This window comes from Heterodontus francisci, chromosome 13, assembly GCF_036365525.1.
Source record: "Heterodontus francisci isolate sHetFra1 chromosome 13, sHetFra1.hap1, whole genome shotgun sequence".
NCBI classification, from domain to species: Eukaryota; Metazoa; Chordata; class Chondrichthyes; order Heterodontiformes; family Heterodontidae; genus Heterodontus; species Heterodontus francisci.
Window position 1 is genome coordinate 101612177 of NC_090383.1, and position 26139 is coordinate 101638315.

Below are 26139 nucleotides of genomic sequence, written 5' to 3' on the forward strand. Positions count from 1 at the left end.
TTTAACACAGGGGACTGACATCGAATGAACATCAGCACTATGGTGCCAAAATGCTATCCACTGCTGTCACTATTTGTAACTCATGTCTTCCTTCCTTCTATAATTTACAGCCTTTTGGTTTTACAAGTTGCAACTAAAGCTTGAGGATAAAGGGGAAAATCTCTTGCCCAGGATCGTGAGTTAGAAAAATAGATTGTAAGCATTTTAGTCCACAGGATTGTTGTCTCAAACTTCAGAGATTGGTTAGTGATTGTTCCCACTGGAACCATAAGGAAAGGAGTTTGAACAGTACTTGCTGAATAATGGCTAATAAAAACATAAAATTCTTCTTGGACCTGTGCACAATTCCCCAAAATAATTTGTAGCAAAAAATAGTCCAAGAACACTGTCAATGTGGACAATTTATAGTCCCATAAGCATTTTGCCTCTTGTAGCTTCACATCGACTGAATGCCCCAGGGTGATTGTCAATCTTAAGTGCATCCTGCAAATAATGCCAATGGGATTCCCATGGGATTTATTGTGAAAATTCCAACAACAAGGTTCCTTTTTGTCATGCTTTAAAAATCAGCACCGGGCAACCACACCTGCTTAGAAGAGCACAGAGCATGGAGCCAATTTTAACTCCCTGCTGGGAAGCTGATGGGAGTGGACAGCTATCCCAGTTGGAGTCAGAGGCATGCCAGATTTGCATTTTACAACCTTCCAGACTCAACATGGAGTTCAACAATTTCAAATCATAACCACTGCTCCCATCTTTCTCAGACAGTAGGTGCTGGTAATGCTTCGGCTGTACATTTCATCATTCCTGCCTTCCCAGACCTTCCCTTTTGTTCTTTCTTGCCCTCTCCTCCCCCACCCCCCCCCCCCCCCCCCTTTCCCTGCCTCTTACTTGCTTAAAACCTGACACATTTATGACATTTTCCAATTCTGATGCAAGGTCACCAATCTGAAAGGTTAACTCTGTTTCTCTCTGCACAGACACTGCTTGACCTGCTCAGTATTTCAAACAGTTTCTGTCACTATCGCAGATTCTAAAAGCACGAGCCTCATGTGAATGTCCCCATGGTCAGCTGCTCACAGGTTTCCAGCAGCTGGACTTTATTACTTGGAGTGAAGCAGAATGAGAGGTGATCTAATTGAATCATATAAAATTCTTAAGGGGCATGACAGGATAGATGCAGAGGAAATGTTTCCCCTTGCTGGGGAGTCTAGAACATGGGGGCTCAGTCTCAGAATAAGCGGTCATTTTAGGACTGAGATGAAGAAGCATTTCTACACTCAAAGGGTTATGAATCTTAGTTATTGTCTATCTCAGAGAGCTGTGGCAGCTTAGTTGTTGAGTATAATCAGACAAAGATTGATAGATTTTTGGATACTAAGGTGATTACAGGACATGGGGATAGTGCGGGAAGGTGGAGTTGAGTAAAAGATCAGCAGTGACTTAATAGAGACATATAAGATAATCAGAGGGTTAGATAGGGTGGATAGTGAGAGTCTTTTTCCTCGGATGAGGATGGCAAACACGAGGGGACATAGCTTTAAGTTGAGGGGTGAAAGATATAGGACAGATGTCAGAGGTAGTTTCTTTACGCAGAGAGTAGTAGGGGCGTGGAACGCCCTGCCTGCAACAGTAGTAGACTCGCCAACTTTAAGGGCATTTAACTGGTCATTGGATAGACATATGGATGTAAATGGAATAGTGTAGGTCAGATGATCGGCGCAACATCGAGGGCCGAAGGGCCTGTACTGCGCTGTAATATTCTAATTCTAATTCTAATTCAAAGATCTTGTTGAATAGCAGAATGGCCTATACGAGCTCCTATTTCTTACTTTCGTATGTGAAAACCCAGTGACCTGGAACTCACCTGCCAACATCAGAAGAAGGCAATCGGCAGCAAGTTTGGCTAGCAGGATCTGCAGTGCTGCAAGAAATTCAATGATCTCAAATGAGTGGGAAAAGTCAGTGCATGCATTTTCAAATGCCTTATCTTACCGACTACACCACTAGCATCAGACACTGCATCGCACCCACATTGTTCACCTACCAACAATCTCGATCAATCGGGACTCATACCTAACATTCACATGCTTTACCACACCCTCACATACCTAACACACTGCAAGCCTCACACACATACCTCACAACTTATGCACACAGCCAACTTTTAAAGCACGGCAACAACACATCACACAGGTGTCACAACACTCAGTGGCACACCTTCCTCTCTCTTCCAGGACAAAGTGAGGTGCAACTGGGGGCAGCAGAGGCTACCTGTAGAGGGACAGGCACTCCTGCATGTCTGAACCCCGTGAAGGAGACGGTACTGGCTGTTATTGGAACGGTAAATGCTGAGCCCGTGGCCAGCGCTGGGCTGAAATCAATTGAAGATGATCACACCTAATCCTCCTCTCACATCTCACTTCCTTCTCATCCCACATCTCTCCTGACTTACAAGCTGCAGATGGTGTAAACATGTATCTCTTAATTTCTTACCTTCCTCTCGCCACAACCCAGAATCCTGAGGTTTATAAACAGAGGCATATGAACGCAAGGACGTTATGTTGAACCTTTATAAAACACTGGCTCAGCCATAACTGAAATATTGGGCAGATTTTTACCGGCTCCAGGGTGGCGGGCTTGGATGGGAGGGGGCGACAGGGAGCCATGTTGGGATGGTTGCCTGACGCATTCCTGCTGCTGGGAAAGTTTCCCAGGGATGGGCTGGGAGCTGGATTGGCTGCCCGCCACACAGAGGCAGGCTGCCAATTTAAATAATTGTTCACATTCAGTGCGAATTTTCAGAGCCGCCTGCAAAATGCACGTGGCAGAGTGGCCCCCAGTTACATGTGAAGGCAGTCAGCTTCATGGATGTGGCCTCCCTGCTCCAGGCTGAGGCCATTGGAGCTGGAGACTGCATGCCGTGGGGAGGAAAAGCAGCTTCTGCGGCCCTGATGCTCCAACCTGAGGGGTTTCCCCTCTTTCCTGTGGAGCCTTCCTCCTTGGCCAACTGGAATATTAAATAAAAATTTCCCCTCTGAGGGAACCTCCATGTTGAGGCACCCTCACATTCTTCGAGCTAGCTCTCAGTGGGGTTGCCGAGGCTTCAGAGCTGCCGGCCCTCTGATTGAGCTAGCAGCATATACATCCCGCCGGCCATGCTTAATAGGACAGCAAGCTCGGAGGCGGCCAATTAGGAGGCCACCTCCAGGAATATTGCTGAGCCAGTCCCGTTGCTGACAAGAGTGGGCTCAGGACCCCATTTGCTTCCAATGCTGGGGTCTGGAAGCCAGTGGTAAAATCCAGCCCATTGTGTCCAATTCTGGCACCACACTTTAGAAAGGATGTGAAGACTTTAGAGAGGGTGCAGAAAAGATTTACAGGAATGGTCCCAGGGATGAGCATCTTCAGTTATCAGAATAGTTTGGAGAAGCTGGCGTTGTTCTCCTTAGAGAAGAAGAGTTTGAAAGAAATTTGATAGAGGTGTTCAGAATCACGAGGGGCCACGACAGAGTAGATAGAGATATACTGTTCCCATTGGCAGAAGGGTCGAGAAACAATGGACACCAATTTAAGGTGATTGGCAAAAGAACCAAAGGAGACATGAGGAAAAGCTTTTTTTACACAGTCAGTTGTTGCAATCTGGAATGCACTGCCTGAAAAGGATGGTGGAGACAGATTCAATCGTAACCTTCAAAAGGGAATTTGATAAGCACCTGCTTGGAAATATTTGCAGGGCTATGGAGAAGGGGAAGGGGAATGGGTGAGCTAAATTGCTCTTGCAGAGAGCTGACAAAGACTCCATGGGCCGAGTGGTCTTTCACCGTTAGGTGTTGTATGATTGCCTTTGAGAGTGATGTCCCTTTAAGATTTTAGTATGCTAATGAGCTAAGTGCCAGGACACAGTCATGTGACTCAGAGCCAGAGTCATTCTGTAACTGTAACACCCAGAGTAAGGTTCTGTAAATAGTTTGCTCTGTACTGCATAATAGCTTAGCTATAATAAACCTGTTTGAGATCTTCTACCAATTGGACTTCATGCATCCTATTTATGTTGCATCAGACAACATAAAAGAACTCATTACATGGTGACAGCTGTGGTGAGAAGATAAAGGCTGAGATTGAAGACCACAGTTAAAACAACTCTGAAAACAACATTTCCTACAGCCAGTAGAGAGAACATTCAAGAAAAATACTGGCTCAAACAGTGAAAAAAGAACTTACCTCAAGCTGTAGAAGACAGAGCACACAATGACAGGCTGCAAGTAAATCAGGTGAGTCATTGTGCCGACAGCCTTTTAAAAAAGGCTTTGAAGTCCTTCAAAAGATTTTTTTTTAGTAAGTTCCGTGTAGGAAAAAAAATGGGGAATATCCGACTCCTTTTGCAGCTGATTGAAGTCGGCGCCATTACAGGAGGCATCTGTTAGAAAATACTTGGGAAAACTCAGATCACTGCAGAGCCTTTGTCCACGCAGCCAAAGTTTAAAAAAACCCACTGACCTACTCGAGCATGAATAAGAGCTTCCACTCACAAAGCCACAGTAAAACAAAATTAGAAGAGCATAAAAAACTCTTTAAAAATTCTGCCTACTGAATAGTTGTGTAAACAGAACAGTGCTGGAAGCAAGATAAACACACAGCACTAGCAAATACCTGCTCCTGTCAATCAAAGGAGCTAATATAAATAACAGAGAATCTCTTAAATGGGAAACAGTGCAAAGTCATAGACCAAGTCATAAAGCAAGTTTTAAAGCAAAGGAACAGCAGGAAGATGGATAACAAATTCCCCAGCATGAACTTGAAAGCCATGGATATCCTATCCGAGTTCCAACTGTTCAAATAAAGATTGTAATTATGGTTCACAGACCAAGTAATTGTGGAACCAGAAAAACAGGCTGTAAAAATACTAATAGCAGTTGGAAATGAGGGGTTGCACAGAATCAATACCTCCAGATTATCTGAAGAGGACCAGAAAGATCCCGCAAAGATATGGAAAATGCTCGAAGATCAGCTCCAGTTACGAGTGAATTTTAGAATTCACCATATGTAATTGATGTCCTACAGCCACCAGCTACAGGAATCAATAGGCCAGTTTGTCAGTAGATGCCGTAGGATGGGCAACAATGCAATTTCTCAGACATTGAGCGGTTAGAGCGACTAATGGAGCTGGTGATTGTATTGACACCCATTAAAACGTTTCAGAAAGACCTCTTGGAGAAAAAGAAAGGTCACAGCATTGATGCACTGCTAGAAGATGGCAGGAACTATGAATCCCTCGTAGCTGGACAACAGCACCTGCAAGCACTAGGTGCAGCCAACAGTATCAGCACGAAAGCCCTCTGCACAGGTATGAATTTTTCATTGCATTTTCTTTCATTCAACTTTCATTCCAACAGTCTGGGCTCGATTTGAATCTAGCTTTTAGAAATGAAAGAACAGTGTGTTGATCCTTTTTACAACTTATTTGTCCTTCCTTGCTCATTTTACTATACTGTCTAGTGAAATAGTCCTTTCTGTTCTCAGTCCAATTCCTAATAGAAGTTGTGACTGGAACAGATCATAGTTTACAATAATGAGACTTTTTATACAAAGCAAATGTCTCAAATTCTCAAACAGCCAAACAAGAAAGAAACATAAGCTTTTGTTTTATTTTTGATGTTTCTATTAAGTAGACAGTTGACTCATTCAAGTCTTTGAGAAGTGACTCTATTTTCTCTCCAGGTAAATATATGTTGAAGGTTTTACCTTTCATGACACTGTTTGGCACATGGACAATGCCTATGTGCCAAATAACTTGCTGCACATTGTTCAGTTCTGTATTAAGATAAAAAGAAAAGCTATCATGATTACAACTCCTAACTGTGTTTATTAACTTTACTCCCTCCTCGCCTCTTCAGACATTGTGTGCCACACACCATTTTCTGCCCAAGAGAGCATGCAGGAGACCTGTATTGGGACTCTGCCAAGCTCACTTACATAAGCAGGAATTTGGCACTCAGGCGTGGCAAGGATTGAATTGTTACTGCTACTCCTTGTGTGGGAAGCACTTTTTCTGTGAGATAACCCAGCTGAAATCCAGATATCACTGTGTGTGAAATTTTGGATGCACATTTGAGGTCTATCATTTTGCACCACAGCATATTGGTGTATACCAGGCTGCCCTAAGATTAACATCTTCATTAAATATTGCAGCAATATAAACATTCTCCAAGGTTCCATACAATAGCTATTTCAAGATCTGGCACTAAATATGTATTAAAAAGATTCATTTCTGTATTTGTTACAAGGCAGATATGAAAACTAAGATGCTCAGTACTTGAAATTTGTGCTTCATTTATGGAGACATGACTTTCAATGCCTGTGGTAACAAATAGTATTTTCAGAGGCTTGACTCCATTCAACTCTCAGTGGTTCGTTGGCAGATGGAAACCACTTCGAAATGGAGCAACCTTGGGCTGCTGAACTAGTCAGCCATTTCTCAGGGGTGTGAAAATTTTAAGGTCAGTTATTTAAGGCTGGAATAAACTTCTGCGATATGGCAAATGCTGTGCTCTAGACCAACTGTTGTGCTGCAGTTATCTTTAAGTTTTTATCTCTCAAGTAAGAACATGTTGATTTGTTGTTTCTAAGCATTTGGCTGAAGGATATCATAGATGTATAAAGCATCTGTACAGCTATGCTATACTGACTAGATTAACCTCTTTTGAGCTCTGGGCATGAAGCAATGAATTAGCCAAGTTGTTGCTAGATATCAAAGGACATCTTTAGAATGAATAACTCATGGTAAACACAGTGAGGCTGTTTATTTTTTTCAGCTAATCTTCTAATTAGCATGCCTTGCCTCCTCCCTCAGTTACAACATTACCAGGATTATTTTATTAGTGCACTTATTCCTTTTGCAATTACGATTTGCGACTCATCTAATCCAATGTGTGTGTGGTTGCTGCTACTTACAATAACTTTATAAATTGGATTGAAAATGCAAAAGCAGACATGTGATAATTGGAGATGTTCGGCACAGACTCGGTGGGCCGAAGGGCCTGTTTCAGTGCTGTATCTCTAATCTAATCTAATCTATTCTTAGTGTACTTAATCTATCTGGCAATCGAACCTCCACAGCATTGTTTGGCTTTGAATGTTGTATTGGATCAGTGAAGCAATTTGAAAAATGTCTGAGGAATCTGGCCTTGGCTGCATAAGTTGCTTGATGGAAGGTCATCATTTGCCTGGGAACCTGGACAAACAGTGCCCCTAAGGCACAGTGCAAGGTGCATTCCTAAATGGAGTTTTTCAAACAGAATTACCAATTCACATTCTGCGCAGGCAGCATGTTATTTATTATGGTGGGATGAAGATCAAGACTGGAGATGAAGTGGCAGAAAAATGCATTTCAGAGAGCGCTGGATTCATCAGTTACATAGGCCTATAATGGATCTCGGTGTCAAATAGCAAATCTGGCAAAGGTGAAACTAACTTCATGACATCAGAGGGCACCTTGTGCTTTACGGTTTTATCCTACATTATATTGACATTTTATTCCATTACAAGGAAGTGAAAGTCATTTAAATGTGTGGTACTGGCTAACAATTGGTAGGAAACACCTTTTGACTAGGTTATTAAAAGAGCACGGATGTGAAATTTGAGCACAGATGAGAAACTGCATTAGAATTTCGTGTTGCTGGGTGAGGCAGGCAGTGTCCAAACACATAACAAACACCAATAAAATAAAGACTCTTGAAGAGCACTTGGCATTCAAATTTCCTTCCAATATATTCCAATGTCACATCAATATGATGGGTATGAATGTCAAAACGGCTTTTTATAACTTAAGCGCATCTCCTTTGCCATAGTTTCCAGTGCTTGCAATGTGGATTTGATGCCATTGGTGCAATTTTGTAGCCCAATCCACCAGCTAACACCCGGGCTTAACTTCGCACAGCTGTTCAGTAGCAGGAAGGACCCCCCACAATGCTATTTAAAGGGATCATCAACTGCTTACAGATTAGTTGCAGGTCGATTTCTTCTGGCTGTTGCTTCAATTCTACAAGTGTTAGTGCTTTCTATAGTTGTTTTAAGTTGCAAAACTCTACAGGGAGCAGTGTGGCAGGTGCTAAAGGAATTTTTGCTGACCTCAAGGCCTCTGAACAAACCTAGTGCTCCCAGACGTGGATGCACTAGTAGGCATTCCCCTTGGAATATAGCCTGATGAGAAGAATGAACAGAGGCCACACAGAGCAGGATAAGCTGCTGGAAGCAGAAGGAGGAAGAGGGGGAGAAGGGCTCTCAGCAGGAAGCCATATCTGCCCAGGGTGTTCAGGGCGCAATTCTACTATCTGAACCTCAGCGAGGAATAATGTCTGTGCTTTAGTAAGGACGTCCTCACTGAAATTTGTGCAGCCACAACTGCAACCTCAGAGCAGGGCAAGGACCACATTGTCAGTGGCAGTGAAGGTGCCCGTGGTGATGAACAAAGAACAAAGAACAGTACAGCACAGGAACAGGCCATTCGGCCCTCCAAGCCTGCGCCAATCTTGATGCCTGTCTAAACTAAAACCTTCTGTACTTCCGGGGACCGTATCCCTCTATTCCCATCCTATTCATGTATTTGTCAAGATGCCTCTTAAACGTCTCTATGGTACCTGCTTCCACCACCTCCCCCGGCAGCAAGTTCCAGGCACTCACCACCCTCTGTGTAAAGAACTTGCCTCGCACATCCCCTCGAAACTTTGCCCCTCGCACCTTAAACCTATGTCCCCTAGTAACTGACTCTTCCACCCTGGGAAAAAGCTTCTCACTATCCACTCTGTCCATGCCACTCATTACTTTGTAAACCTCTATCATGTCGCCCCTCCACCTCCGTCGTTCCAGTGAAAACAATCCGAGTTTAGCCAACCTCTCCTCATAGCTAATGCCCTCCAGACCAGGCAACATCCTGGTAAACCTCTTCTGTATCCTCTCCAAAGCCTCCACGTCCTACTGGTAGTGTGGCGACCAGAATTGCACGCAATATTCGAAGTGTGGCCTAACTAAGGTTCTGTACAGCTGCAGCATGACTTGCCAATTTTTATACTCTATGCCCCGACCGATGAAGTCAAGCATGCCGTATGCCTTCTTGACTACCTTATCCACCTGCGTTGCCACTTTCAGTGACCTGTGGACCTGTACACCCAGATCTCTCTGCCTGTCAATGCTCCTAAGGGTTCTGCCATTTACTGTATACTTCCCACCTGTATTAGATCTTCCAAAATGCATTACCTCACATTTGTCTGGATTAAACTCCATCTGCCATTTCTCCGCCCAAGTCTCCAACCAATCCATATCCTGCTGTATCCTCTGACAATCCTCATCACTATCCGCAACTCCACCAACCTTTGTGTCGTCCGCAAACTTACTAATCAGACCAGCTATATTTTCCTCCAAATCATTTATATATACTACAAACAGCAAAAGTCCCAGCACTGATCCCTGCAGAACACCACTAGTTACATCCCTCCATTCAGAAAAGCACCCTTCCACCGCTACCCTCTGTCTTCTATGACCGAGCCAGTTCTGTATCCATCTTGCCAGCTCACCTCTGATCCCGTGTCACTTCACCTTTTTTACTAGTCTGCCATGAGGGACCTTGTCAAAGGCTTTACTGAAGTCCATATAGACTACATCCACTGCCCTTCCTTCATCAATCATCTTCGTCACTTCCTCAAAAAACTCAATCAAGTTAGTGAGACACGACCTCCCCTTCACAAAACCACGCTGCCTCTTGCTAATAAGTTCATTTGTTTCCAAATGGGAGTAAATCCTGTCCCGAAGAATCCTCTCTAATAATTTCCCTACCACTGACGTAAGGCTCACTGGCCTATAATTTCTTGGATTATCCTTGCTACCCTTCTTAAATAAAGGAATAACATTGGCTATTCTCCAGTCCTCTGGGACCTCACCTGTAGCCAATGAGGATATAAAGATTTCTGTCAAGGCCCCAGCAATTTCTTCCCTTGCCTCCGTCAGTATTCTGGGGTAGATCCCATCAGGCCCTGGGGACTTATCTACCTTAATGCTTTTCAAGATGCCCAACACCTCCTCCTTTTTGATAATGACATGACCCAGACTATCTACACTCCCTTCCCTAGACTCACCATCCACCAAATCCTTCTCTTTGGTGAATACTGATGCAAAGTACTCATTTAGTAACTCACCCATTTCCTCTGGCTCCACATATAGATTCCCTCCTCTGTCCTTGAGTGGGCCAACCCTTTCCCTAGTTACCCTCTTGCTCTTTATATATGTATAAAAAGCCTTGGGACTTATGTGCAATTGTCCCCTTCCAGGGTGGAGCTGGAAATATTAGTAACATCTCGCAGTATGTCATCCACTGTTGTCTAAGGGAGGTCACTCATGATCTCTACTCAATGAGAACTAACTATATTTCGTTCTCTCTTGCCAGAGATAAGCAAGTTGAGAGAACACGTGGCTTTGCTCAGATTGCAGGCTTCCCCAGGCTGCAGGGTGCCATTGACTGCATCTACATCACTATGGGGGAGGGGTGGGGGGGGGTGCCACATATCAGCTCTGGCCTCTGCCAGAATTAAAAGGGGTTTCACTCCCTCAACATCCATTTGGTATGCGGCCATAGGCAGCAAATTATCCTAGCAGCAGTCCTAATGCTTTCATTCTGCGGCAGTCTGCTGTGCCATCTGCATTTGAGCTTACATGGCAAACCAGAGGGTGGATACTGGGCAACAAGGGCTATCCACTGATGACATGGCTGATGTCTCCAATGCACAACCCATGCACACATGCGCAGCACACATACAAAGAAAGCTGCTGCATAAAATGTAATATAGCAAACCACTGATGTGTTGAAACTATGCTTCCATTGCTTGGACTGCTATGCAGGAACCCTGCAGTACTTGGCAGAGTGCACGTCAATATTTGTGGTGGTCTGCTGCATTCTGCACAACCTCACCATCATGAGGGGACAGGCCTTTCCATCAGCTATACAATGAGCAGTTAAGGAGCAAGAGCTTGAGGACGAGGAGGAAGAAAAAGAAAGGGTCAACTGTGACAGGTCTTTTCTGCCCAGGCAGTCTGTGAAGAACTCATTAGAGTGCGATACCAGTAACCACAACCTCAGTTTCGCATTCATCAGTAGTCCCACACCTTAAAGGCCTACTTAGGTCGGGAAAAAGAACCCGACCCGAACCCAACCGATCCACAGCAGACCCGAGCCCGACCTGGCCCGTCCCTACAATTTCGCCCCGACCCAAACCCAACCCCACTTGAGCAGACCCGAGCCCGACCCGACCATCCCTTTACTTACCTTCTGACTGGGATGCTCCACGAAGCTGCAGCACATGCGTGATGATGTCATAGTGACAGCACTCGCTCACCACACAGACTCAGTTTCGTCCCGGACTCCCAGCTCAGGTAAGTTTTTTAATTTCAATACTTACCAGCAGAGCACTTACCATGTGTGTCCAGCCCGAGCCGACCCAGCCAGACCTGGACTCGGCCCGACCCGACCTGAGCCCGAAAGCCGGACCCGGAATAGGGGCCCAACCCGACCCAGACCCGACACGTCACCGGGGCCCATCGGGTTCGAGTTGGGTAGCAGGCCTTTACCACACCTTCCCTTCCCTCTGTCACTGACCACCACAGTGTCCGCTTGGCCGCAATGCAAAAATAAAAGCCACCAAAAAAAATTCCAAAACAGATTTATAAATGAAATCATCCCATAACATAAGTGAATTAATCCCCCCCTGTTCATTTCCTTTCTTCCTGTCTTCCATGTGCCTTTGCCTGTCTTACTGACCCTATGCAATGCTAAAATTTATTTTACTATTAATCAAAACAGCAACAAATGTGCATTTTTGTGAAGAAGCTTTAAATGAGAAGACTAATTTATTGACTTGCTTTCTCTTCACTATGTTGGACACTGATTTAGTGAGATATCTGGCATTTTTTTGCTTGCACAAGTAGTCAATATTTGCCTGCACACTTGTCGTGATGCGGAGTATTCCGGATAGATGTCATTCTGTCAGGAGTGATCTTGATCACTCTCTCTCACTCTCTGTCCCCCTACTGTCACTCTGTACCTCTCTCCTCCCTCTCTCTCTCTGTCCCCCCCATCTCTCTTCCCCGCCCCCCCCCCCCCCACAATCTCTATCTCTCTGTCCCCACCCCCTCTCTGTCCCCCCACCCCCATCTCTCTCTCTCTGTGACAGTGCAGAGAGCTGGAACATAGAACATAGAACATAGAAAATACAGCACAGAACAGGCCCTTCGGCCCACGATGTTGTGCCGATCCTTTGTCCTCTGTCAAGGACAATTTAATCTATACCCCATCATTCTCCTTTATCCATATACCTATCTAAAAGCCGTTTGAAAGTCCCTAAAGTTTCTGACTCAACAACTTCCCCAGGCAAGGCATTCCATGCCCCGACCACTCTCTGGGTAAAGAACCTTCCCCTGACATCCCCCTTATATCTCCCACCCTTCACCTTAAACTTATGACCCCTTGTAACGCTTTGCTCCACCCGGGGAAAAAGTTTCTGACTGTCTACCCTATCTATTCCCCTGATCATCTTATAAACCTCTATCATGTCACCCCTCATCCTTCTCCGTTCTAATGAGAAGAGGCCTAGAATGTTCAGCCTTTCCTCGTAAGACTTATTCTCCATTCCAGGCAACATCCTGGTAAATCTCCTCTGCACCCTCTCCAAGGCTTCCACATCCTTCCTAAAATGAGGCGACCAGAACTGCACACAGTACTCCAAATGAGGCCTTACCAAGGTCCTGTACAGCTGCATCATCACCTCACGGCTCTTAAATTCAATCCCTCTGCTAATGAACGCTAACACCCCATATGCCTTCTTCACAGCCCTATCCACTTGAGTTGCAACTTTCAACGATCTATGCACATAGACCCCAAGGTCTCTCTGCTCCTCCACATGCCCAAGAACCCTACCGTTAACCCAGTATTTTGCATTCGTGTTTGTCCTTCCAAAATGGACGACCTCACACTTTTCAGGGTTAAACTCCATCTGCCACTTTTCAGCCCAGCACTGCAACCTATCCAAGTCCCTTTGCAGACGACAATAGCCCTCCTCGGTATCCACAACTCCACCAACCTTTGTATCATCTGCAAATTTACTGACCCACCCTTCGACTTCCTCATCCAAGTCGTTAATAAAAATCACAAACAGGAGAGGACCCAGAACTGATCCCTGTGGCACGCCACTGGTAACTGGGCTCCAGGCTGAGTATTTACCATCTAAGACCACTCTCTGCCTTCTATCAGTTAGCCAATTCTTAATCCAACTGGCCACATTCCCCACTATCCCATGCCTCCTGACTTTCTCCATAAGTCTACCATGGGGGACCTTATCAAATGCCTTACTAAAATCCATGTACACCACATCCACTGGTTTACCCTCATCCACTTGCTTGGTCACCTGCTCAAAGAATTCAATCAGGCTTGTGAGGCAAGACCTACCCCTCACAAAACCGTGCTGACTGTCCCGAATCAAGCAGTGTCTTTCCAGATGCTCAGAAATCCTATCCCTCAGCACCTTTTCCATCAACTTGCCTACCACCGAAGTAAGACTAACTGGCCTGTAATTCCCAGGGTTGTTCCTATTCCCTTTCTTGAACAGGGGCACAACATTTGCCACCCTCCAATCACCTGGTACCACCCCCGTCAACAGAGAAGATGAAAAGATCATTGCCAGCGGCTCTGCAATTTCATCCCTTGCTTCCCATAACATCCTTGGATATACCCCGTCAGGCCCGGGAGACTTGTCTATCTTCAAGTTATTCAAAAACCCCAACACATCTTCCCTCCTAACGAGCACTTCCTCGAGCTTACCAGTCTGTTTCACACCGTCCTCTTCAGTAATACACCCCTTCTCATTCGTAAATACCGAAGAGAAGTACTCATTCAAAACCTCACTTATCTCTTCCGGCTCAACACACAGTCTCCCGCTATTGTCCTTGACCGGACCTACGGTCCCCCTAGTCATCCTCATATTTCTGACATACGCGTAAAAGGCCTTGGGGTTTTCTTTTATCCTACCCGCCAAGCATTTTTCATGCCCTCTCTTAGCTCTCCTAATCCCTTTCTTCAGATCCTTCCTGGCCATCTTGTATCCCTCCAGAGCTATGCCTGTGCCCTTTTTCCTCAACCTTATATACGCATCCTTCTTCTTCCTAACAAGACTCTCAACCTCTCTTGTCAACCACGGTTCCCTCACATGACCATCCCTTCCCTGTCTGACAGGGACATGCTTATCAATGGCCCCTACTATCTGCTCCTTGAAAAAGTTCCACATTTCGACCGTGCCCTTCCCTGCCAGCATATGCTCCCAACTTATGCTCCTCAGTTCCTGCCTGACAGCATCATATCTACCCTTCCCCCAATTGTAAACCTTGCCCTGTTGCACATACCTATCCCTCTCCATTACCACAGTGAATGCTACAGAATTGTGATCACTATCTCCAAAGTGCTCGCCCACCAACAGCTCTATCACTTGCCCTGGTTCATTACCTAGTACCAAATCCAATATTGCCTCCCCTCTGGTCGGGCAGTCTACATACTGAGTCAGAAAAGCTTCCTGGACATACTGCACAAACACTACCCCATCCAAACTATTCGATCTAAAGAGTTGCCAATCAATATTTGGGAAGTTGAAATCCCCCATAATTACTACCCTGTGACTTCTGCTCCTTTCCAAAATCTGTTTCCCAATCTGCTCTTCCACCTCCCTGCTGCTATTGGGGGGCCGATAGAAAACTCCCATCAAGGTGACTGCTCCTTTCCTGTTCCTGACCTCAACCCACAGTGCCTCAGTCGGCAGATCCTCCTCGAAAATTCTTTCAGCAGTTGTTACACTATTTCTAACTAACAATGCCACCCCCCCACCTCTTTTACCACCATTCCTAATCTTATGAAAACATCTATAACCAGGTACCTCCAAGAACCATTCCTCCCCCTCACCTATCCACGTTTCAGTGATGGCCACAACATCGTAGTCCCAAGTGCCCATCCACGCCTTCAATTCACTCACCTTATTCCTGATGCTTCTTGCGTTGAAGTATACGCACTTTAACCCTTCTCCGTGCCCATCTGTCCTCTGCGACAGTGCTACCTTCCCCAATACCTCACTACACTCTTTGTCTTTCTGAGTGGACCCACTGGTCCCTGGACTACAAGTCCGGTTCCCATCCCCCTCCCAAACTAGTTTAAACCCTCCCGAACAGTACTAGCAAACCTCCCTCCCAGGATATTGGTGCCCCTCTGGTTCAGATGCAGCCCGTCCTGTTTGAACAGGTCCCATCTTCCCCAGAATGCAGTCCAATTATCCAAGAACTGGAAGCCCTCCCTCCTACACCATTCCTGCAGCCACGTGTTCAGCTGTGCTCTCTCCCTATTCCTAGCCTCACTATCACATGGCGCCGGCAACAAACCAGAGATAACAACTCTGTCCGTCCGAGCTTTCAGCTTCCAGCCTAACTCCCTAAACTCACTTCTAACATCTGTGCCACCCTTCCTTCCTACGTCGTTGGTGCCAATGTGCACCACGACCTCTGGCTGCTCCCCCTCCCCTTTAAGGATCCTGAAGACGCGATCACAAACATCACGGACCCTGGCACCAGGGAGGCAACAAACCATCCGTGCGTCTCGCTTGCTCCCACAGAACCGCCTGTCGGTACTCCTCACCATCGAGTCCCCGATGACTAGTGCTCTCCCGTTCTCCCTCCTTCCCTTCTGAGCCACAGTGCAGGACCCCGTGCCAGAGGCCCGTTCACTGCAGCCTGCCCCCGATAGGCCGCCCCCCCCAACAGTATCTAAAACTGTATACTTGTTGTTGAGGGGAACGACCACAGGAGATCCCTGCACTGACCTCTTCCCACCTCTAACTGTTACCCAGCTGCCTTTGTTTTGTGGAGTAACGACATCCCTGTAGCTTCTATCTATCACCCCCTCAGCTTCCCGAATGATCCTCAGTTCATCCAGCTCCAGCTCCAGTTCCCTAACACGGTCTGATAGGAGCTGGAGACGGATGCACTTCCAGCAGGTAAAGTCGGCAGGGTCCCCGGAGGTTCCCCTCACCTCGAACATACTGCAGGAGGAGCACTGCACTCCCCTGGCTGCCATTTCTTTTACTCAATTACCCCTTAATTAAGTACAAATATAGATATTAACAAAAACAGTGAAATAGCTTACCTGTTCAGTCCTTTTTGGTTAGAGGAGGAGGGTAAAAAGGGTCTTATTATTAGGTTAGAGGAGGAGGATGGGTGGGAGACACTACATGTGTAGTGTCTCGGGTTAACTCTGCTCCGCACCTTTAAAGAAAATACCTACCCAGGAGTCCTTGCTGCCGTCCAGCTTCCGGTTCCTCCCGCGCCAACACTCTGCAGATAGTTGGTCAGTTTTTAAAAAAAGAATCGGAAGTCAGTTTCACAGCTGACAGGTGCTCGGAACGGGAAACAGTGATTTCTGAACTTTGGAAAGATTCGGGATTTTCCGGCAGGCTTTCAAAAACCCTGAATCTGTCCAAAGTTGGCAAACTGCTGTTCCTGATGTCAGCAACTGTCAGCTGTGAAACTGACTTGTGGTTTTTTTAAAAGCCAGTCTGCAGGAAGAAGAGATTTCTCATATCCAGTCATGGAGCCCTGTAAGGTTGAGGAACAGCCCTGGGTACAGTTTACACCCGCTGGCTGGATGGAAACCTTTGGCAGGCCGGATCCTGGCTCGCGGGCCATATGTTGGACAACCCTGGTTTCATCAAATCTAGGAGAGGTAGGACATGCCTCCTGGGCCCACAAAAAAAGCTCCAGCCTACTGTCACCTTATTCAAGGTCCTTCCAGAATTATCTCTCCACCCTGGATCCAACTGCTGACTAGCACAGCATAGGAGCTGGCTGATTTCCCACCCTCCTTGACCAGGGGCTACAGCCAGACCTCGCTTTGGCCTCTGCGGTTGGCGGTCAAGGAATTAATTAAGGTACAGAGCTAAATTTGGCTCCCGCCTTGGGGGTGATGAGAGGGAGGGATCAAATTTCCCTCTACCGCATTTCTTAAATGTGCCATTAACCATCTTGGTCCTGAGCTCTGGAATTTCCTCTCTATTTGCCTCTCTCTCTTTCTCTCCTCCTTTAAGACGCTGCTTAAAACCTACCTCTGTGACCAAGCTTTTGGTCACCTGTTGTAACATCTCCTCCTTTGGCTTGCTGTCAAATTTTATCTGATAACATTCCTGTGAAAGTCTTTGGGGTGTTCTTAAACATTACAGGGACTAAATAAATGCAAGTTGTTGTTGTGGATTATGCAACACTTTGCTTTTAATCTAACTTACTCTTTCTGTAGGCATATTTGTGGAGACTGGTATCTTCTGAAGGTGACACCAATGCACAATTTTTCACTGAGTTACCAATTTTTTTCGTACACATTGTGAACGATTTGCAAATCTACCCCGAAAGAAGAAAAACCGAATGGCTAATTGTGATAGGAATACAAATGGATTTAACAGAAACTTTTTGCCACTTTGAAATTTAGCCCAGCAAGAGTTTTATTCTTTATACATTCAGTGCATCAACATCTGCAGTCAGTTGAAATAGTCTACAAAGGCAATAGGCTATCGCAGCCGAGCACACTCCTACTCTGTTTTTACCCGCTACCACACCCTCCCAACCCCACCCTTGCCTCTTCATCTTCCGACAGACTAAACAGAAAGAAGTTTTGGTATCTGTCACCAATTCAGATGAACAAAAGAATGTGGGACTTCAGTGACATGGCTAGATTGGCGAAGCTGGTTCTGTTTGCCTTGGAGAAGAGAAGGTTGAGAGGAGATTTGGCATAGGTTTCCAAAATCATGAACGGTCTGGACAGAGTAGATAGGGAGAAACTGTTCCCATTGGTGGAAGAGTCAAGAACCAGAAGATGCTGATTTAAGGTGAATGGCAAAGGAAAAACTTTTTTATGCAGTGAGCGGTTAGGAACTAGAATGCACTGCCTTGGAGTGTGGTGGAGGCAGATACAATCATGATTTTCAAAGAGAATTGGGTAATTATCAAGAGAAAAATTTGCAGGGCTATGCAGAAAAGGTGGGGGAGTGGGACTAGCTGAGTTGCTCTTGCAGAGAGCCGGCATGGACACGACGGGCTGAATGGCCTCCTGCACTGTAACCATTCAAAGAATCTATGGCCGGAATTTTCCATTGGGCAGGAGCCGGCCAAAAATTCAGGGGCGAGCCTGCCTCTGCTGGGCCTGGGGAGCCACACCAGGATTTTACACCCCACAGGACCTGTATTGGCCTTGGACAGGACTTCTGCCCCTCTGAGGCAGGAGGTCCCACCTCCAAGAGCTGCTGGCCAATCAGTGGGTTGGCAGCTTTCAGTCTCAGCAGTGCCACAGGGAGAAGTGTCTACGGCTGGGACTGCAGCCAGCTTCGCAACAAAAGGAATGCTGGAAACAAGGAGCTGAATTTTATGCCCCCCCAAAGAGCGGGGATGGTGGTGGCGGGGGGGCGGGTGGCGTAAAATGGAGCGGGAGGCTCCTGGGGGCCATCCCAACCTGCTCCCGCCTCCACTGCCACTTTACACAGGGCAGCTGCGAGAAATGGCCCGCCTGCCCCAGGCCAATCAAGGCCCTTAAGTGGTCAGTTAACAGCCACTTATGGGCCTTCGCTCGCCTCCATGGGGAGTTTACGCGTGGCAAACGGGCGTCCCAGACCTGAGAAAAGCTGCCTGACGAAAGCAGGGGCTCTCTGACGGCCTGGGGAGGGCCCTCATGATCAAGCACCATTTGAAGCACGGCGACCTGCAAATTATGGGTCGGATCCCTGGGCGAGGTGGAAGCGGGTTTGCCACTGACATTTCAATCGGTGGCCGGCTCCCGTCTGCCCAGGGTTAAATCCCGGCCAAGGTAAGTGTCTGGAGCCTCACCGGGGACAATCAGCTGGGTCCCAGCGAGGCAAGGGGGGTCGGTTGGGAGGGAAAGGGAGTGTTCTGTAGTGGGGCAGTTGCAAGGAGGCCACTAGGTTTTACTTGGCGGCCTCCAGGGGATCTCAATTGCCTGCCCGCCTGCTACTGATAAAATACCAGTGGCGGTGGGAGGAGGCCCTTAAGTGGCAGCTAATTGGCCACTTAAGAGCCTTGATTGGCCTGGGACGGGTGGGTCATTTATCACCGCCACTGCCCCTCATAAAATGTAAAATTGCAGCGGCTGCAGAAGGGGGTCGGGAATGGCACCCCCCGCCACTCACTCAATTTTACGACCCATCCCCCACCACTCCGCCACCAGCCTGTTCCTGCGTAAAATTCCAGCCTATGATTCTAACGTTTGCTTGCTCACACGGGCAAGGCAATTATTCGCACACTTTGTTCAACCATCATAACTAAAGTGACTGCAGTAAGACTGTAAGTTTGATTGAATTTTTTAAGGAGGTAACAAGGAGGGTCAAAGAAGGTAATGCATTTGATGTAGTCTATATGGATTTTATCAAGGCTTTTGATAAGGCCCCACATGGCAGACTGGTCACGAAAGTAAAAGCCCATGGGATCCAAGGCGAAGTGGCAAGTTGAATCCAAAATTGACTCAGAGGCAGGAAGCAAAAGGTAATGGCTGATGGGTATTTTTGTGACTGGAAGACTGTTTCCAGTTAGGTTCCACAGGGCCCAGTATTATACACCACAAAAAGCAAGGGACCTATCAATAATTCGGATTTGAATGTGGGGGTTTGATTAAGAACTGTGCAGACAGTACAAAAATGGGCCATGTAGTTTAACTTTGGTGGTGGGGAAACATCTGGAAAGATTAATTCGGGACAAAATCAATAGTCACGTGGACAAATGCGAGTTAATTAAGGAAAGCCAGCATAGATTTCTTAAGGGAAAATCATATTTAACTAACTTGCTGGAGTTTTTTGAGGAGGTAACAGAGAGGGTTGATGAGGTAATGCTGTTGATGTGGTGTACATGGAGTTTCAAAAGGCGTTTGATACAATGCCACACAACAGACTTGTGAGCAAACTTGTAGCTCATGGAATAAAAGGGACAGTAACAACATGGATATGAAATTGGCTGAGTGACAGGAAACAAAGAGTAGTGTTTAATTGATGTTTGTCAGCCTGGAGGAAGGTTTGTAGTGGAGTTCCCTAGGGGTCAGTGTTGGGACCCTTGCTTTTCCTGATATATATTAATGACCTAGACCTTGTTGTACAGGGCACAATTTCAAAGTTTATGGATGATACAAAACTTGGAAGGATTGTGAACTGTGAGGAAGATAGTGTCGAACTGCAAAAGGACATAGACAAGTTGGTGGAATGGACACACAGGTGGCAGATGAAGTTCAATGTGGAGAAATGTGAAGTGATGCATTGTGGTAGGAAGAACATGGAGAGATAATATAAAGGGTGCAATTCTAAAGGGGGTGCAGGAGCAGAGGGATCTAGGTATATATCTGCATAAGTCATTGAAGGTGGTAGGACAGGTTGAGAAAGTGGTTAATAAAACATACAGTATCCTAGGCTTTATTAAGAGGGGTATAGAGTACAAGAGCAAGGAAGTTATGTTAAACTTGTGCAAGACACTGGTTTGGCCTCAGCTGGAGTATTGCGTCTGGTTCTGCACTCTGCTCTTTAGGAAGTATGTGAAGGCGTTAGAGAGGGTGCAGAAAAGATTCAAGAGAATGATTCCAGGGATTAAGAACTTCAGTTATGAAGACAGATTGGAGAAGCTGGGACTGTTTTCCTTGGAGAAGAGAAGGCTGAAAGGAGATATGATTGAGGCATTCAAAATCATGGACACAGTAGATAGGGGAAACTTCCCACTTGTGAAAGGATCGAGAACGAGAGGGCACAGATTTAAAGTAATTGGTAAAAGGAGCAAAAGTGACATGAGGAAAACTTTTTCACGCAGCGAGTGGTTAAGGTCTGGAATGCACTGCTTGAGATTGTGGTGGAGGCAGGTTCAATTGAAGCATTCAAAAGGGAATTAAACAGTTATATGAAAAAGAAGAATGTGCAGGGTTACGGGGAGAAGGTGGAGGAATGGCACGAGGTGAATTGCTCATTTGGAGAGCTGGTGCAGATACGATGGGCTGAATGACCTCCTTCTGCGCTGTAACAATTCTGTGATTCTGTGATTGATAATGAAGAAGAAAGCTGTAGATTACAGGAAGGTATTAATGGACAAGTCAGGTGGGCAGAATTGGCAAATGAAGTTCAATCTGGAGAAGTGTGAGCTAATGTATTTGGGGAAGGAGAGCAAGGCAAAGGAATACACAATAAATGGTCAGATTCTGAGATGTGTATAGGAACAGAGGAACCTTGGAGGGCATGTTCACAGATCCCTGAAGGTGGCTGGATAGTGAGATAAGGTGGTCAAGCAGACATACAGGATACTTGCCTTTATTAGCCGAGGCATAGAATATAAGAGCAGGGAGGTTATGCAGGAACTGTATATAACACCAGTCAAGCCACAGCTGGAGTAAAGGCCTGCTACCTGACCCGAACCCGATGGGACCCGACGACGTGTGTCGGGTGCGGGTTGGGTCGGGGCCGGCTTTTGGGCTCGGCTCAGGTCGGGCCGAGTCCGGGTCGTGCTCGGGTCGGGTCGTGCTGGACACACATGGTACGTGGTCTGCCGGTAAGTATTAAAAATAAAAAACTTAGCTGAGCTGGGAGTCCGGGACGAAACTGAGTCTGCATAGTGAACGAGTGACGTCACTGTGACGTCATCAAGCATGCGCTGCAGCTTCGTGGAGCTTCCGAGTCGGAAGGTAAGTAAAGGGATGATCGGGTCGAGTTGGGTGGGGCTCAGGTCGGGTCGGGCCGGGTCGGGCTCGGGTCTGCTGTGGATGGGTTGGGTTCTTTTTCCCGACCTAAGCAGGCCTTTATGCACCAATAAAGAAGCAGGATCTGGAGTTGTTGGCAGCAGTGAATGAGTCTTTAGGTATGTCTGTGTGGCCATTTTGTCATATGGAGCTTAAGAAGTTGTTGATAGAGTTAATCAATTAGCCTGATATTTTGATAAAAGCAAAATACTGTGGATGCTGGAAATCTGAAATAAAAACAAGAAATGCTGGAACCACTCAGCAGGTCTGGCAGCATCTGTGGAAAGAGAAGCAGAGTTAACGTTCCGAAGAAGGGTCACTGACCCGAAATATTAACTCTGCTTCTCTTTCCACAGATGCTGCCAGACCTGCTGAGTGGTTCCAGCATTTCTTGTTTTTAGCCCGATATTTTGAGACGCTTTTGCCATAACCAAACAAACATTACATTATCAACTTAATCAGGTGAAAACTGTAACACTTATGCTTAACATTAAATGCTTTGAATTTCTTTTTTAAGCCGGTGATGTATTGGAGGGTGAATTAAGATTAGTCTTAGATATGAGGATGCTCTTTAGTGTATCTGAGAGCATGTTGTATGTCTGGCTTTTTCATTTGAATGAGCATGGATCAATCCGAAGGAAATTTTCAGGATACCAGTGAATGTCACAATGCAGATCAATGGCAGGCAGAAGCTGCTCTCTCCTTTTCCCTCAGGTTTTTCCCCTCAGTCTGAATGACCAAAGCATTCCATGTTTTCTACCTTTGGTGTTGTCGCTGGTGCTTGTGAGCTGAGCAAAGGCTGCAAAGGCCTCACAGCCAATTCTGGTATTGCGTTTAAAGCAGCCATACAGCTGCAGGAAAGGAGGCGCCTGCCATCAGTAAGGACTCCCGGTAAGAGATTTCCGGCAATTTGCTGGACATTGCACGGGTCCAGGAATAACAAAGCTGACCTTCGCTGCTCAGCCTCTCCTCTAGGATTTAGTATAAAATTAAATACAGTGTCAGGAAACGAGAAAGGAAATGTTGACCCCTATCCCTCCCTCCAGAGTCCAAAATATTTTTGCTATTTATACTGTGCTATTTATACTGTGCTATCAAGAAATCAACAGGTCATTAAATAGAAAAACAATGGGAGGAAGATCTGATCAATACACAAGTAAATGCAAAAGGAGCCCTGATAATATAACTCATTCACCGAAAGACTTTTCTTGTTCATAATTTATCTTTTGACACTTCTCCTTAAACCTGTGCATTTATGCTGTTAACTCTTGTATATTTACTGGGAGTTCAGGATGTTTGGGGGACGTACGTTGCCAACACCCGGCTTTTCTTCACCTACTACTTCTCTCGACTCCACTGCTGTCTCTATGTTGTCAGACTGCTTGTCCGACATCCAGTCCTGGATGTGAAGGAAGTTCCTTCAAATGAACATTGGGGAAGGCCAAAGCTTCTTTTTCTGTCCCCATCACAAAGTCCTTTTCCTAACCCCCTCTGTCTGACCTCTGTCTTAGGCATCCTATTTGACCCTGAGCTGACCTTCCAACAGCATATCCTAGAAATGTTTATGTGTCTATTTACAGATGTCAGATGGCTGCTGAAATAATCGGTATTACCAGCATTTGGAGCAGCATTACTTTTCAACCTGTAAAAACTTGTTTGTTGTGAAAAGAGTTGAAGATAAAAGTGTAAATCGAGATTTTACAAATTAATAGCCTTTCCCCCCTTTATTTTAGGTTGCTAAAGAATAACCATCCAATTTAATAAATCTTGAGGTCTTTGGCAATCTTGGGAAGCAATACTCCCAGTGCAGCATATTGTGCAACATGTTGAGTATCTGATATGACTCAAATGGGAAGGAAGTGATTAACTTACAAGCTGCTGAGCACTAAATGTATGTCTGTCAGTGCACTTAACTATCCATGGCCAGCCGAGGGCAATAACAAAGCAGGTAGAATGAGCTCCATCTGCAAAAGACAACAATTATTAAGGAGGAGGAGAGGTGACTTAATAGAGACATATAAGATAATCAGAGGGTTAGATAGGGTGGATAGTGAGAGTCTTTTTCCTCGGATGGTGATGGCAAACACGAGGGGACATAGCTTTAAGTTGAGGGGTGATAGATATAGGACAGATGTTAGAGGTAGTTTCTTTACTCAGAGAGTAGTAGGGGCGTGGAACGCCCTGCCTGCAACAATAGTAGACTCGCCAACTTTAAGGGCATTTAAGTGGTCATTGGATAGACATATGGATGAAAATGGAATAGTGTAGGTCAGATGGTTTCACAGGTCGGCGCAACATCGAGGGCCGAAGGGCCTGTACTGCGCTGTAATGTTCTAATTCTAATTCTAATTCTAATTATTACTGGTAAGGGTGGTGGAGGTGGATTCAGTGGTAACTTCCAAAGGGGAAGTGGATATTTACTTAAAAAGGATAAAGCTGCAGGTGACGGGGAAAGAGCAGAAGAGTGGGACTAATTGCATAGTTCTTTCAAAGAGCCAGCACAGGCAGGATGATCCATTTCAGCGAATACATGATTCTCTGTTTCCTTAATGACCCAAGGTCCCAATTTCATTTGGAGAGATGGATGAATGAGAGCAAATGACCCAACCAGATGCATGAAGTTGCTAAGATTCCTTGTAACTAGAATTAATGACTTACGAAGAAAAATACAGATGCCACTGCTGTTCTTTTTTTAGAACTTCAAATTTTGAACAAATATAAAAAAAAATCAGCAAGAATTCCAAAAGTATTATACTGCTACTTTAGCAGACAGAAACACCATCTGAGAAGAGCTATTTTATTCAGAGAAAAGAAACATAAAACAGGGGCCATTATTGCGAGGGAATTAATGGTGATTTACCGGCCAAATAGAATAAAGCACTATGTCGAGTGTAGGTGTATCACACTCGAAGGAGTGGATTTTCTGTATATTTGCAATCAGAGACAGAAGTAATCGGCCATAAAGCAAATACCCGTACAGAAGTTTCAGCAAACTCGGGCACAAGTGTGTTACACTGCCCTCAAATTTCCTCAATCTTTTACACCCGTTGATCAAACCTACTTGCATCCGAATGTATCTTGGCTCATTACAATGGCTATGTCCCCAGGCTAAAGAGTTGTGCACAGGAGTTTCTGCTGCTTGGAGGAAAGGAAACCATTTTTTTGACTTCTAACCGTGAATTTTTCAGTAATTTTTTTTGAACTTACCCTTCCTTGTATTTTTGGATTTTTTGGGTGCATCTTCATACCTTGGCTAAGAGACTCATTAAAAATGGAAAAGCTTCCAGAATTAGATGTCCTTAAAATTGCTGAGCCTAAAGTTCATGATAGATGGTTAGATTTTTTTTTTAGATTAGAGATACAGCACTGAAACAGGCCCTTCGGCCCACCGAGTCTGTGCCGACCATCAACCACCCATTTATACTAATCCCATATTCCTACCAAACATCCCCACCTGTCCCTATATTTCCCTACCACCTACCTATAATAGTGACAATTTATAATGGCCAATTTACCTATCAACCTGCAAGTCTTTTGGCTTGTGGGAGGAAACCGGAGCACCTGGAGAAAACCCACGCAGACACAGGGAGAACTTGCAAACTCCACACAGGCAGTACCCAGAATCGAACCCGGATCCCTGGAGCTGTGAGGCTGCGGTGCTAACCACTGCGCCACTGTGCCGCCCTTTGGGAACTTTCATTTTCATACTTAAAGTTTGAAAATATGGTATACGTTCCATGTTTTCCTTGGGCCCCGATTCTTTCGGACCAATTCTTTATGCTGAATTTTACATTGTCATATGCTAATGCGATTATCAGAAAATTTAAGAGTAAATTGATATTGGCAAAAGGGGCACCCGATTGCTCTTAATTTTAGATGCAATTTCCCAGTTATACTCCCACAAGAAATTCTGCACTCAGGTGTCAAAAACTAGATGGAATGGACTGCAACCTGAAATAACTAGGGGGAAAATCGCGTAGGAAATGCTTAGGATCTTTTTTCTTCCAACTTGATAAGACTCAGTTTTTGTAGAGTTCTGCACTAAATATCTGAGAATTCTACTTGTGCAGTCAGAAATTTCAATGCGGATTGCTGCCTAATCAGTTTTCGGGAATAAAGAATTAATCCTTCTTGTGCTTCAGAAAATAAACTGAAAACAAAATGGCATTTGCATGTGAGTTTACTTCAAATTCACTTCCATACTGCGTCCATTAGCACTACCGAAATAAAACTAGCCAATCAGGAGACATCTTTGATGATGCTCCTTTGATACTTTTCAAACATCAAATTTGCCACTTCCACAGTAATAC

General features: G+C 45.5%; 1 protein-coding gene across 7 annotated transcripts in view; it reads right to left on the minus strand.

Moving 5' to 3' along the window:
• LOC137376537 (muscarinic acetylcholine receptor M3-like) overlaps nucleotides 1-26139 on the minus strand; it is a 356458-nt gene that overhangs the window by 101531 nt on the left and 228788 nt on the right. For 5 of the 7 annotated variants that reach the window (XM_068045280.1, XM_068045284.1, XM_068045282.1 and 2 more), the window contains one exon: nucleotides 1868-1924. The exons of the other annotated variants lie outside the window; for them this stretch is intronic. The gene's annotated coding sequence lies outside the window, so the exon portion shown is untranslated. The remainder of the gene's footprint in view (nucleotides 1-1867; nucleotides 1925-26139) is intronic. 7 annotated transcript variants of the gene reach the window in all.